The sequence below is a fragment of the Rhinolophus hipposideros genome, assembly GCF_964194185.1.
Source record: "Rhinolophus hipposideros genome assembly, chromosome: 11".
Lineage (NCBI taxonomy): Eukaryota > Metazoa > Chordata > Mammalia > Chiroptera > Rhinolophidae > Rhinolophus > Rhinolophus hipposideros.
The window spans coordinates 33459570-33473365 of NC_138057.1; positions in this window are offsets into that span (position 1 = coordinate 33459570).

Sequence of the window (13796 nt, forward strand, 5' to 3'; positions counted from 1 at the left end):
GTCACCCCAATAAACTTTAAAAAAAAAGGAAGAAAGAAAGGAAATGCATTCTCTTCTTTCAACAAGCCTTAAATACCTTACATTCAAAGTTCTTACAGGGGTTGTTACCTAAATATTCTTGAATCACCAAATCCAGAAAGGGTGCTTATATGGAATGTATAATTATTTCATTAGAATGCATAATTAGAATGTATAATTATTTCATTATTAATTAGATCTAAGAGATTCACATTTCTTTCTTCCAGTATGCTATTTGAAAAAGGTAAGAAAAGACTGCCCTTTCCCTCTCTTACCCTAAACTGTTCCTAAACCAGATGTTATTTGCAAAGTTGCTGCTTTGTTATGAGATACCTGCCTATTTAAAAAACAATTGCATATTGAAAATTATGCAGAAAGTTTCCTCAATTCTCTACCTTGCGTCCATCAATAAATCCAAAATGCTGCTTTTCTATCAGAGAGGACAGAAATTCTGTGCATTTATTCATCTGGGAAATGGAAATAATCAGTCACTCTACTAGCCCAGAAAGACAGTCAAACAGCATCTATTTAGATTGGAGACCAATTAAATAATTGTCAAAAGCATCAGGAAGACAGCAAGGATAAGGAGCACGTGGAATCTGTTAGGAAAACATAACTGCTCTTTGAATTTTTCCCTCACTTGCTTTTTATTAAATCATGCACTTCCATTGACTTCTGCATATTAAATAGGCCCCTAGGCAGCTCCTTTTGAATGTACCAACCTTCCTGAGCACAAAGGAGTTTCCTGGTGTTTTGCAGGCTTCAGAGGAGATGGATTTATTTTTTTCCAGGTAAGCTGTCAGGCCCTTTGGACTTGGAATAAATGAGCACTTGGTTCAGGATGGGTGAATCCTGCATTCTGGCTACCTGTTCACCAGGAGCTTGCACCTTTGAACTCTGCCCAGCACACCCACTTGCCTGGCTTGATGTGGCTGTAATCTCTAAGATGCTCAGGGAGAGCAGTAAATTTGGTCCTTGTTTTTCATGGATAGATCTGTTTCTTATCTTGGATTTCTTTTCATTCTGTATCTGCCCAGCTTAGAGAAGCAAACCCAGGAAAATCTAAATCAGCACCTTCTGAAAATGAAGTGAAACCAGCCTCAGTCCTGTGCACTTCGCTGGGAATCTTCCTGGGTCTGCCCCCAGGGGGCTATCCATTATCTGGCTTCCTCCCCATGACTGAGGCAGAAGTAAGGCAGTGTGCAGCCAATCCCACTGCAAACAAGCCCCATGCATTCACCCTTGATAGAGAAACAAATGGTCAGCAAATGGCCTATTCAGAGTGGGTTTGAAACTCCTCATCTGTCTCAGAAACCAGGAAATCTCTGAGGTGGCCCAGCACAAAAGGAGGCAAATGACAAAGGGTCAATAGCAGATGCTGAATAATGGAGTGGGAACAAATAGCATTCATGGGCTTCATGTTTTTTGTGTCTTCCACAAATGGTGCCTCATTGTTCCCACGTCATTTTCAATTTCAATCATTCCTGTTTTCATGTCCAAGGGAAGCGTAAGAGGGGCATCTGGACTGATTTCCGCCTGAGGTTTTCTGCCCTTGGATTGAAGTGGGCCTCTTCTGTTTCTTTGCAGAATGGTGACATGTGTCTGCAAAGTGTAACAGCAGCCCCATCCTGCCCCGCATCGCAGAGGTGGTTATATTTTCATGCTGAGTGGAAGTGATTGCATTGATGTAACATTCACAGAAGAACAATTTAAAATCCTAAACAAAGAAAATGTGGGCTTGCCAAAGTTGTCACTGACCTTGAGCTTGAAAACAAAGTATTGGGTCTATGATTTTTATTAAAATGGTTTTCTGACCCCATTCTCTGGGGTCAGAAACCAAGGAGAAAACATGGATACAAATACACACCCACTCTTCTCACCTCTCTACTTAGAAGAGGGAAGTAAAGGCTACCAGCAGAGTGCAACTTCTGCGTTTAAATGACACTGCAGATATAATAACATCAAACTCAGTCAATATAGGGACAGGTTATTCTTTCACATGGAATGATAATAACAACAAATAACGTTTAATGAAGTCTGTGTTCCAAGGACTTTCCTAAGAATTTCGTAATATTATTTGATTCTTTTACTGGGAAATCATCCTCTAATTATCCCAGTTTTCAATTGAGGAAATGAAACAGGCACAAGGAGCTTGAATAAATTGTTCAAGGACACAGACAAGTATGGAGGAGCTAGCATAGGACCCCAGGAAAAGTTGTTCCAAACCTAGCTCATAACCAGAGGAGTTCATCAGTTAGGTCTAGGAAGAGTTGCCTATTAATGGAAAACTGAAAATAACAAGAGCCAGTACACATACAGGTTTATTTTCTCTTTCTCTCTGGTAATAAAAGTCTGGAAATAGCCAATCCAGGGTTAGTATAACAATACCTGTCATAGGGGATCAGGTTCCTTCTTACCTTTATACACCACTATCCTTACTTTGTGCCTACCTTAAGTTCACTTCATGGTACAAAAAAAATGTTTTTAGACCCTCAGGCATTATACCCATTTCCAGGAAGCAAAGAGGAGAAGGGTGAAGGGCAAAAATGTATCCAAGCAGCTGTCTGCTCCCTCTTTAACGACAACTGTCTGAAGCCCCACCCACCCACTTCCACTTACATCTCATTGGATGGAGCTTAGTCATATGGACACACCTACCCATGAGAGAGTGGAGGTGGTACAACCTTCAAGCAGAGGCCATTGTCACCATGAGTAAAATTAAAATTTCATTTTCAAAGAAGGGGAGAATGGCTGTTGGTAGATAATCATCAGGATATTCCAGAGGTCCCTGTCCGCCTTAACTTGAGATTAAGATACGATAGCCATATAGACTTGCCGTCATCCCTACTGCCACCTTGTCTGCTGTATCCTCTGATTATCATGGGCGCTGAGGAGCCTGCTGAGAATAGTTCACACCATGTCCAAAACTGAGCTTCAGGCATCTACCACCTGGCATGCCCAATGGTCTGGGCAGGTTTAGGAGCAGAGGACCTGAGAAGTCTCTCGGGACATGGTCAGGCCCCTGAGAAAGAATTCACCAAGAGGAAGGCATCTTCCAGTCCAAGGGTGAGGTGAGCAGGACTCTGAGTAAAGCTTGGCTGCTGGTACTCCAATCCTCATTGATCCACCTTCTCCGTGGTTTGTTCGCTGTGGGGACAAAGAGGTCTTTTGTGTATCAACCCAAGTGACTATAATACTAAACTCCATAACATTTCTGGACATAAACAGCTCTGCTGTCGGGCTCCCTCTGGATGTAGCACAGAGAGAGGAAGCCATTTCTCCTTATTGTTGGTTCTCAAGTCACTGCTGAATTGTTGAGATAGCTTGAGGATTAAGCACATGGCAGCCAGGGAAACCTACAGGGATGTGCTCCCACAGCGGCAGACAGAAGGCAGCACGACAGATCAGAGGGACAGATGACAGTGTCAAATAATGTATGTCATTTAATCCCAGGGGCTCTTCCAAGTGAGTGGCAGGGGGTTCTCTTCACGGAGGCTGGAAATGATGTAATGGTCGGGGTATTAGAGTTGGCAACATTAAGATTTAACTGTTCATGTGTCAATTATTCATAAACATACTGAGATCTGGGGATATTTGGGTTACACTAAGATCACAGTTTTTGGCTGTTTTATTTTTTTGCTCAAACACCAAATCCTGAACCAGGAAAGCACAACTCAGATGAAATTAATTTAGCTTCCTCACCTCACCCCTCCTAAATCCCCCTGCTCATTGCATCCAAACTTCCGTGGAATACTGTTCATAGTGGGAAAAATAGAGAAAAGACAGAAAGAAGGGAGAGAGAATGAAGGGAAAGAGGGAAAAAGGAAGGAAAGGTGAAATGAGGGGGGAAAGAAGTGAGCCAAACTTTTAAAATTGTAGTCATCAGTAGAATTACTGGTAAGGGTGCTAGTAATAAAAGTAATGGTATTTATTTTTTATTTTCAGGATGGGCAATTGCGTAACTTATGAAAAAAATATTGGCTGTTGTCAACTGTTAGTACACTTTCATTCTCACAGCTCAGTTAGTAACATTGGAATATGTATAAGGTACTACAGCATTCAAAATTTCATTTTGATACTTTTCAGAGTTATGATGACACTAAGGATTGTGATTGAAGAGCACTGAATAAGGAGAATGAAGTCCTGACTCTCAGGTCCCATGCCTTAAAGCCCAAGGAATCTCCCCTGGGAAAGAACAATAGCCATTCCTTGGCAGGAATGCCTGGGCTCAGTGAACTTCTTAGTGAGCCAGAGGTTCTTGCAGCCATGCAGGACCCAGAAGTTATAGTGGCCTTCTAGGAGGTGGCCCAGAACCCGGCAAATATGTCAAAATATCAGAGCAACCTAAAGGTTATGAATCTCATCAGTAAATTGTCAGCCAAATTTGGAGGTCAAGCGTAATGCCCTTCTGACAAATAAAGCCCTTGCTGTAGGAAAAGCAATGTAGATCACCCAGTGGATATCGCAATAATACAAACCAGTGTACCTCTGACCTTCTCATGAAGAAAGCTGGGGTGCTTTGAAGAAAATCCCTATGCCTCTGCCCCAAATGCCGCTGTAACATTTTACAGTGGTTTGCCATAGGGTATTTGTTCAGATGTTTTCCTACAAGGAATTACAAACTTTAAACACTTTTAAACTTTAAAAATATTTAAAAACAAATTAAAAGGGTATGTAAAACCCTACATTTTTCTTTACTAATTAAAAAAAAAAAGAAAAAAAAGAAGAACAATAGTCCTGCCCTGTGTAGCTCATAAGATGATGTGAAGACCAAGTTGGAAGATAACGGTTAAAGTGTTTTATATAAACTTAGAAATTTCAGAAAGTTCTAAGTTGTTACATTTTTCAGAGGCTTGAAGACCCAGGCTATGAGCAATGAAACCAAGTTCTTTAGAGGGAGTTAGAACTCACTGATGATCATTTTCACTTACGGATTTTGTAGGTGTTAATGAACTCTATCAAAATAAAGAGACAAAATATGATTTCTGACAATGCCACATTCAGAGAGAAACACAGCATTGGTGACAAAGAGGGTGGCATTGTGGATTTCAAGCCTGACAAATGGATCCCAAAATGATATCTGGAATGATGTATCATTTCAAAGACTCTCTTCTAACCATATTATATAGAGCATGCATACATGCATACATACACACATTGATTTCTGATTCTGAGAATAGGAAATTAAGTTATCTGGACCAAAACTTTAGGTGAAAACAATTTCAATTTTTAAAACTTCGTGTAAAACTCCAAGCAGCTCATATGATCTAAAGGAAATACTAGGACATGGTTTATATGAAAATGAAACTTGAAAAATTTAAAGTGCCTGAACATCAAAACTACTTTTATCTTCTGGGCATTTGACAATTCTGGCCATTTAAAAAAAAATTCTTTCAAATCAAGGGCGACAGAAGTTAAGGTGGCCACATCTTTTTTGGACCCCAAAGGGAAACTCTCGGGGTAAATGTGAACCAGAAATAAACTCTAACCACCACCACCGCCACCACCTGCTAAAGGATTGCAGGAGGGAAAAAATGTCCACAAAAAGTTGTGGTCACAGCCCACCCGTGCACACATTTGCAATGTGGACTTACACGGCCACGTCAATCCATGGAACATCAAGTCATAAACTTGTTTTCTCATGAGTGATGACTGGTAGTTCTCCCCACCAGGAATAAAAACAAATTCTCTTTAAAAGAAGGCACATTCATTCTAAGCTTCAAACAATCCCTGTAGGAAAAAATAATAATAATAAGGGCAATAAACATTACACACTTAAAAATAACTAAGATTCAAGGAAGTAAGGCACCCATGAGTGAGAATCAGGAAACACAGCAAATGAAACAGCCCCGTAAAGTTTCACATATTGTAATTATAAAACATTGATTATAAAGTAATTATGATTACAATGTATAGATTATATGATAAACTTAGAAATGTGTACAAAGAACATTGTACTATAAAAAGGGACCTATTAGGAAAAAAACACAAATAGACCTTCTATAAAGAATTGTTGATACAATAAATAAAAATTAAATCTCAATTGATGAGTGAGAATCAGAGAACTGAAAAATAGCTTTTAAGAAATTATCCAAAATGAAGTAAAGAAAAGAAAAAGAATAGAAAATATGGAAAACCACAGACAACAGAAGGTCTTAAATCAGTCAGAAGGGGGAAAAGAAAAATCACCTTCAAATGAGGAATGCTTCATAGAAACAAGGGAAACCAAAGTCAGTGCAGTAATATCTTTAATGAATGAAGATAAAAATCTCCAGCCTGGAACACAAAACAACACACAGAAATCTTTGAAGAATGAATGAGGGTAATAAAAACATTTTTAGACAAATAAAATTGACATAGCTCACCATTCAAGCACTCTCACTAAAGGAAATTTTTTTAAAAAACTGATTTTTATTAAAATATAATTGGCATTAACATTGTGTGAGTTTAAGGTGTACAATGTGTTAGTTTGACACATGTGTATATTGCAATATGATTTCCACTGTGGCATTTGCTAATGCCTCTATCATGTCCCATAATTATCATTTCTCTTTTTGTGGCAAGAACAATTAAGGATCTAGTCTCTTAGCAACTTTGATGTTTATAATACAATATTGACTGTATTCACTATGCTGGCATTAGATCTCCAGAAACTTGTTTAGCTTCTAGTTGCATGTTTGTACACTTAAAATCTCCCCAATTCTCCACCTGCTCCCCAGACCCTGGTAATCCCTATTCCACTCTGTTTTTGTGAGTTGGACTTTTTTAGATTTCACATATAAGTGAGATCATACAGTATTTATGTTTCTCTGTCTGACTTATCCACTTAGCATAATAACCTCAAGTCTCATATATGTTGTTGAAATGACAGGATTTCCTTCTTTCTCATGGCTGAATAATATATATAGATATATAGATAGATATAATATCTATATCTATAATATCTATATCTATATCTATATCTATATATATCATGTCTTTTTTATCCATTCATCTGTTGACGGAGCCTTTGGTTGTTTCCATATCCTGGCTGTTATGAATTATGTTCTAATGAACATGGTTGTTCAGATACCTCTTTGAGGTACTGATTTCAATTTCTTTGGATATACATCCAGGAGTGGAATTACTAGACCACATGGTAATTCAACTTTTAATTTTTTGAGGAACCACCATACCGTTTTTCTTAATGACTGTACCACTTTACATTTCAACCAACAGTGTGTAAGGGATCCCTTTACACTCCCTCCCAACCAATGTTTATCTCTTGTCTTTTTGATAATAGTCTTCCTAATAAGTGTAAGGTAATATCTCATTGTGGTTTTGAGTTGCATTTTCCTAATTAGTGACATTGAGTATATTTTCATATACTATTAGCCATTGGTATGTCTTCTTTGGCAATATGTCTATTTAGGTCCTTTGCTCATTTTTAAATTTGATGATTTGCTTTTTGCTACTGCATCGTATGAGTTCTTTATACATTTAAACATTAACCCTTTATCAGAGACATAGTTTGTGAATATTTCTCTCCTTCTCTGTAGCCTGCCTTCTCAATTTATTAATTGTTTTCTTTGCCATAGAGAAGCTCTTTAGTTTAATTTGTCTATCTTAGTTTCTGAGCCTGTACTTTTGGTGTCATATCCAAGACATCATTGTTAAGACCAATGTCAAAGATCTTTTTCCCTACGTTTCCTTCTAAAAGTTTTATGGTTTCAGGTCTTACATTTAAGTATTTGACTTATTTCAAGTTAATTTTTGTGACTGGTGCAAGATAGGGGTCAAGTTTCATTCTTTTGCATATGAATATCCAGTTTTCCCAATACCATTTATTGAAGACATGGCTCTTTCCCAATTGCCTTCTGGCAATCTTGTCAAAAATTTGTTCACCATGTTTGCATAGGTTTATGTCTGGGCTCTCTATTCAGTTCCACTGGTCCATGTGCTTGTTTTTATGCCAGTACTACACTGTTTTGATTACTATAGTTTTGTGATATAGCTTGAAATCAGGTGGTGTGATGTCTCCAGCTTTGTTCCTCTTTCTCAAGATTGGTGTGGCGATCTTTTGTGGTTCCAAAAACATTTTAGGATAGTTTTTTTTTCTATTTCTGTGAAAAATGTCATTAGGATTTTGATTGGGATTTTACTGAATCTGTAGATTGCATTTGGTAATATGAGTATTTTCCCAATATTTTTTCTTTCAATCCGAGAATACAGGATATCTTTCCATTTGTGTCTTCTTCAATCTCTTCCATCAGTATCTTACAGTTTTCAGTTTTCAGTTTTCAGGTCTTCAGTTTTCACCTCCATGGTTATATTTATTCCTAAGTGTTGTATTGATTTTAATGCTATTGTAAATGGGATTGCTTTCTTAATTTCTCTTTCAGATAGTTCATTGTTAGTATATAGAAATGCAACTAATTTCTGTGTGTTGATTTTGTGTCCTTCAACTTTACTGAATTCATTTGCCACTGGTCTGGGAACAATACTTTTAGAACCACTACTTATTAAAAAAAAAAAAATCCAAACCAAGTAGAACCACTACTTATTAAAAAAAAAAAAATCCAAGCCATTGATTTCTGTAACAGTACACAGGACATACAAAAGCCCTGAGATGAAGATTTTTCCCTTGCCTTGATCTGCCTACTTTAGAAGGCAGTGTCATTCTGTATAGCATTCCTCATCCTCCTCAGTTACACACAGAAAAGGAATTTGGGGCTTAGAGAAGTTAAGTGACTAGGAGACTCTGACTCAGCTCCCAGGTCTGTCTGATTCTGAAGCCTCTGCCTGTGTAAGTGGTGTTCAGTGGAAGTAAGCAGCAGAGCCCAACTTGTTATCATGTATCCTTTGTTCAACAGTATGAGGCAGGCTTGGTGAATAGAATCCACAAATGTAACTCAGGAGTGCATTTACAAGTAGTTTACATACCAGCAATAATGATATCAACCCTCATTGCCAGGTTTCATTATAAATAATTTCCTAGGAAAAATATGATAATATTGTCATCAAAGGGATGGCACTTAGCAAGAAGCTCTGAGGTGGTCCTCAATGACAGAGAGTGGATCTACATGCTGTATGTTCCACTGTTGTGTGTAGGAGGAACCTGGCCTGAAACGGTTAAAATCTCTACAAAACCTATGGGAATTCAGCTAAATGACTTTCAGAATGAACACTGGACAAATTGCAGGATGTCAGGACATTATACATAATTTTCAGAGGAAACAACCCACTGATGTTCCTTCTTCTTGTCTCCCAAAGAAATAAAGTTAAGTTTATTATCTGGGTCAGTGGAGTAGTACAGTCTAATCCTGGCTAGAATTCAGCTTGTAAGATCTAAGATTGATAAATCAGGACATAGTACTTCTTGGAAAGCACTGCTCCCTAGGTTGCCTATTTTTGGTTTCTTTCATCTATGCTTTTGACAGGTTTCTACATCAAAGCAATCTCATACACAATTATCACTGCCAAGACAAAAATCAATTCCTGTCATCATGAAGAAGTCTAATTATTAAGTGGGCAGAAAATAAAGCAAACAGTGTAGACGTGCTTGATTATCATAGGAAATATTTGATAAGCCAATAACTGATAATTTAGTAAAAAATACAGAATTCAATTCTATTTGATGAAAACAATGTTATGTATGCACCTGCTTCTTATTTAGAAGGCACTTGTTCAGGTGTAACTTTAGTTGTACATTAGACACATACATGTAGGAGTCAAAAGTTTAGAAATAGAACAGACACGCTGCCTCCAGTAATTATCCTGAAAGTATAAATTATCCAAAAACACAATGACTAATACAAAAGCCCTTTAAACAAACTTTTCTCTTCTTCAGAGAACTCCTTGGGGTCTGGCTTATTTCAGTAACACACTGACTTCATGTTTGACAAGCCAATGCAACCAAAGCAGAGGAATGAAATAAAGACAGTTTCTGAGACAAGAAATGTGAGAGTAAGGAAGTAAATAAAGAAGAAAAAAAAAGTCTTAGAGAGAGAAATTGAGAGTTTGGGGTAGGATGGGGTATATGATTTTCTTAGAGCTGCCAAAACCAAATACCACCAACTTGATGGCATAAACAGAAACTTATTGTCTCGTGGTTCTGGATGCTAGAGGTCTGACATCCAGGTGTCAGCAGGGTTGGTTCCTTTTCAGGGCTGTAGGGGAAGCATCTGTTCCTTGCCTCTCTCCTAGCTCTGGTAGCCTTAGACATCCATTGGCTTGTAGTTGGTGTTCTTGTAGCTTCACATTATCTTCCTTGTGTTCAAATTTCTGCTTTTATAAGGACACCAGTCTTATTGGGTTAGGACCCACCCTAATGACCTCATTTTAATCTAATTACCTCTGAGAGATCCTATCTTCAAACAGGGTCACATTCTAAAGTACTGGGGGTTAGGAGATATATATGTAATTTTTTTTTTTTTTTTGGTAAGGGGTATGAGGGATATAATTCAGCCCATAACAGGAAGAAAAGGAGAATTGTGGGTAAGAGGAAGGAAAAGGGGAAGGGTAAATAAATAAAGAGTCTAAAACACGAGCAACACCAATGGGTGAAATAATGAAGACAGTGAGAAGAGTGATTTTCTTATCAATTATAGGACTGCAGGTGCTCACCAACCCCTTCTGCCACTCAGGGCTGCTGGTAACCCTTGACCAGCCACTGTGCAAATTAGAGGGCGGCACCCCTTGGAGTGGACACAACACTGTGGGCCCCTTGTGCACTACCTGATCCACAGACCTGAACATCACAACTCCATTAGAACAGTTCTGTGCACGCCTTTTCCTCGGTGACTGAAAGGTCAACATCCTCAGTTTTAAAAGCTGATAAATGGACATGCAATGCAAGATTTGCTAGGGCTTGAATTGTAAAATGACTGAACTCTGTGGATTTTGGTTTTTCTCTGAATGTAGGACATACGAAGACACAATTAATGAGATAAACAGTTCTATGCACCCATCAGTCTAATTTTCAAAAATAAAAATGTAAGCCAAATTGACGGCTTTTTAATATTAATAGGTCCTCCCACCTCCTATATGATAGACATCTAAATTGAAGAGAAATCTAAGATTCCAAATTAATTCTTCCTGGCTCCCTGACTTTCAAATACAAGGCAAAAGTGGGGAGAATTTCATAGAAAAATAAATATTTATTTTTCAAAACTGCATTTGAAATTGCTTCAAGGGCTAAGAATCTGAGTGTGAGCCAAAGCTAAAACAGTGGAGCTATACAACTGGAGAAACTTCCCCTGTAGGTCACAAACCAAACACGTGTGAAAGGGTGCAAAGAAACTAGTGAGACTAATCTAGGCTTGTCAAGATTTTCAAATTTGTTTTTATCAAAATTACTAAAGTAATACACATTTGCTGCAAAGATCAAACAGTATATTGACGCCTTCCTCTCCCCTCTCTAATCCATTTTTCCACAAAAATCCACTATCCAAGTTTAGTAAGTATACTTCTAAACCTTTCCCTGTAAAAAGTATATGTTATATGGGTATGCAGTTTTATTTCTTACAGAGTAGGATCACACTCCAGGTATTGTTTTCTTATGCCCATTTTAGAAAGTGTGGAGAATAGCCAGAGTAGAAAGGCATACATACATACCTGTATCACTTATAATCTGTCCCAAAGACAACCACTGTGACAAGGGAATATATTTTTTGTAGTCTCTACTCACACATACTTGTTTTGTTCTACTTAATTTTGATCCTATTGAGTGTTATCCTTTCTTCTTGTTGTTGTTGTATAAATAATATATATTCCTAGTAAAAACAAAATTAAAAAGTTGGAGCTATGGATGAGGAAAAAAAGAAAAAAATTTATCAAAAAATCTACTATTCCTAAAGTTATATTCATTGTTTACATTTTTGTGTATATCACAAAGGAATTTTTAACATACTGTGATTTCAACAGAAAAGGATCAGTACCACCAACAAATCTTGATAGATCTGTGACAACCTAAATGTAATTTGGTTTACTTACCTATGACATATACATATGGCTCTTATTTTTGTCTTGACTCAGGGAGGAGAAAGGGTAGTTTTCAAACTTACAACTAACACAGAGTCAGCACTTTAGAACCATTCCTTTCTTTCTCCCATTTCCTCACTTCCTGGCCCTACCAGGCCCTACCATCGCTGCCTCTGCCCCACCACGAGCATTTGAGAGAAGGGGACGTTTGTGGCTTTTTCATCTCTTACAGTTGTTGTTTAAGCATTTAGTTTATTTGTCTTTTAATCAGATGAAAGCAAAAAATAATTACACCTCAAGGTCAGAAGTGGAATTTCTTACATGAAAGCAAGGTGTTTATTTTCACTAACATTTGGAAATACCTCTTTTCAAGTCTCGTCTAACACCCAGAACTATCTTGAATTTTCTACACTCATTTCACACGTACCACATTCCTCCACATGCCTTAAACACTCAAGTGTTTAAGCTACATTAAATAATTACTTTTTTAAAACAGTATTTCTCTGGCAGTAAACATTCATTATTTAAACATTATTAAATAATTCATCATTTAAAATGGATTTTAAATTTATTATTTAAACATTCATTATTATTTAAAATAACATTAAAGTTATCCATAATTCTGCCTCCTTACAAAGGGATAACCATTGTTAGTGACATTTGGTACATTTTCTTCTAAATAATTCTATGCATGTATTTATACTTTAAAATTGTAATATTTACATGATTTCAATTGCTGCATAGTTTTTCATCACATAGTAACTACTATTGTGAATGCTAATATTTTAATAGAAATTATAAAGTCAGCTGTATTTTTTTTTAAATCTGTCTTACTAAACATTAATATTTCTTTCATCAGTTTATTTCCATCCTGATGGCCTTGACTGGGTTGTTCTAAGGCTCCTCATCTTGGCTCTTGGCCAAAATTTTGGAGCTCCAGTTAAAGTTTCAAAGACCTCAACGGACTTTCCTTTCCATATCAGGCTTTTTTTGTTTGTTTGTTTTCGTCTTACTCATAGTGGGTATTTTGGAGGGAGTGTTTTCTGCTTTTTGCAGCACTAGGTAAACAAAGGTGTGTTTGCCTTTATAGGGGTCCTATTAAACTTCTAGTTCTAAAATAGACTCTATTCCACCCCCTACACCCCCTCCCTGTAGGGTTGCAGAATAATGAGCAGCTTTACTGTCTCTGGTCTCTTCATCTCTCAGTTATCTGTTTAGTCCCTCAACAAATTTCATTAAGCACCTATGAAGGGTAGGCTTTCCTCTAGATGCGGGGCTACCGCAGTGACTAAGAGCCCCACCAGCCTGGTACCTTCACTTGGAAAGGCTGTACTGCTTACACAACTGTACGCTGCTTAAAAACAGGAACTACATGTGTTCCATATGGGTCTATAGCAGGTTTTAGCAAAGTGCCTTTGTCACCGTAGTAACTTAATCCTGTAGCTATTTGCCAAATGAAAAAATGAAAGCAAACTGCTTCAGAATATAAATCAATTTTACTACAATCTTTGCAGATTATTTATTTGAATGAGGGCAATCTAGCCCTAGTAAAAAACACAAACATGGAAGGAACAATGTAAAACACTTCTAGCCATTACTAGGTTAATAGGAATGAATTTTCCAACCAACTGACTTCTCAGTTTGAAATGGCAGAGAAAAGGGAGGGAATGCCTACTTTGGGTCATCCAGGATTGCTGAGGGCCAAAATGGAAGTAGTGTGGGACAACTAGGGAGCAAAAGATGACGTCTATGAGAGCCAAAGGGAAGGGCAGGAAAACTCAGAGGACAAAATTTGCCCATCTCACAGTTATACTCTA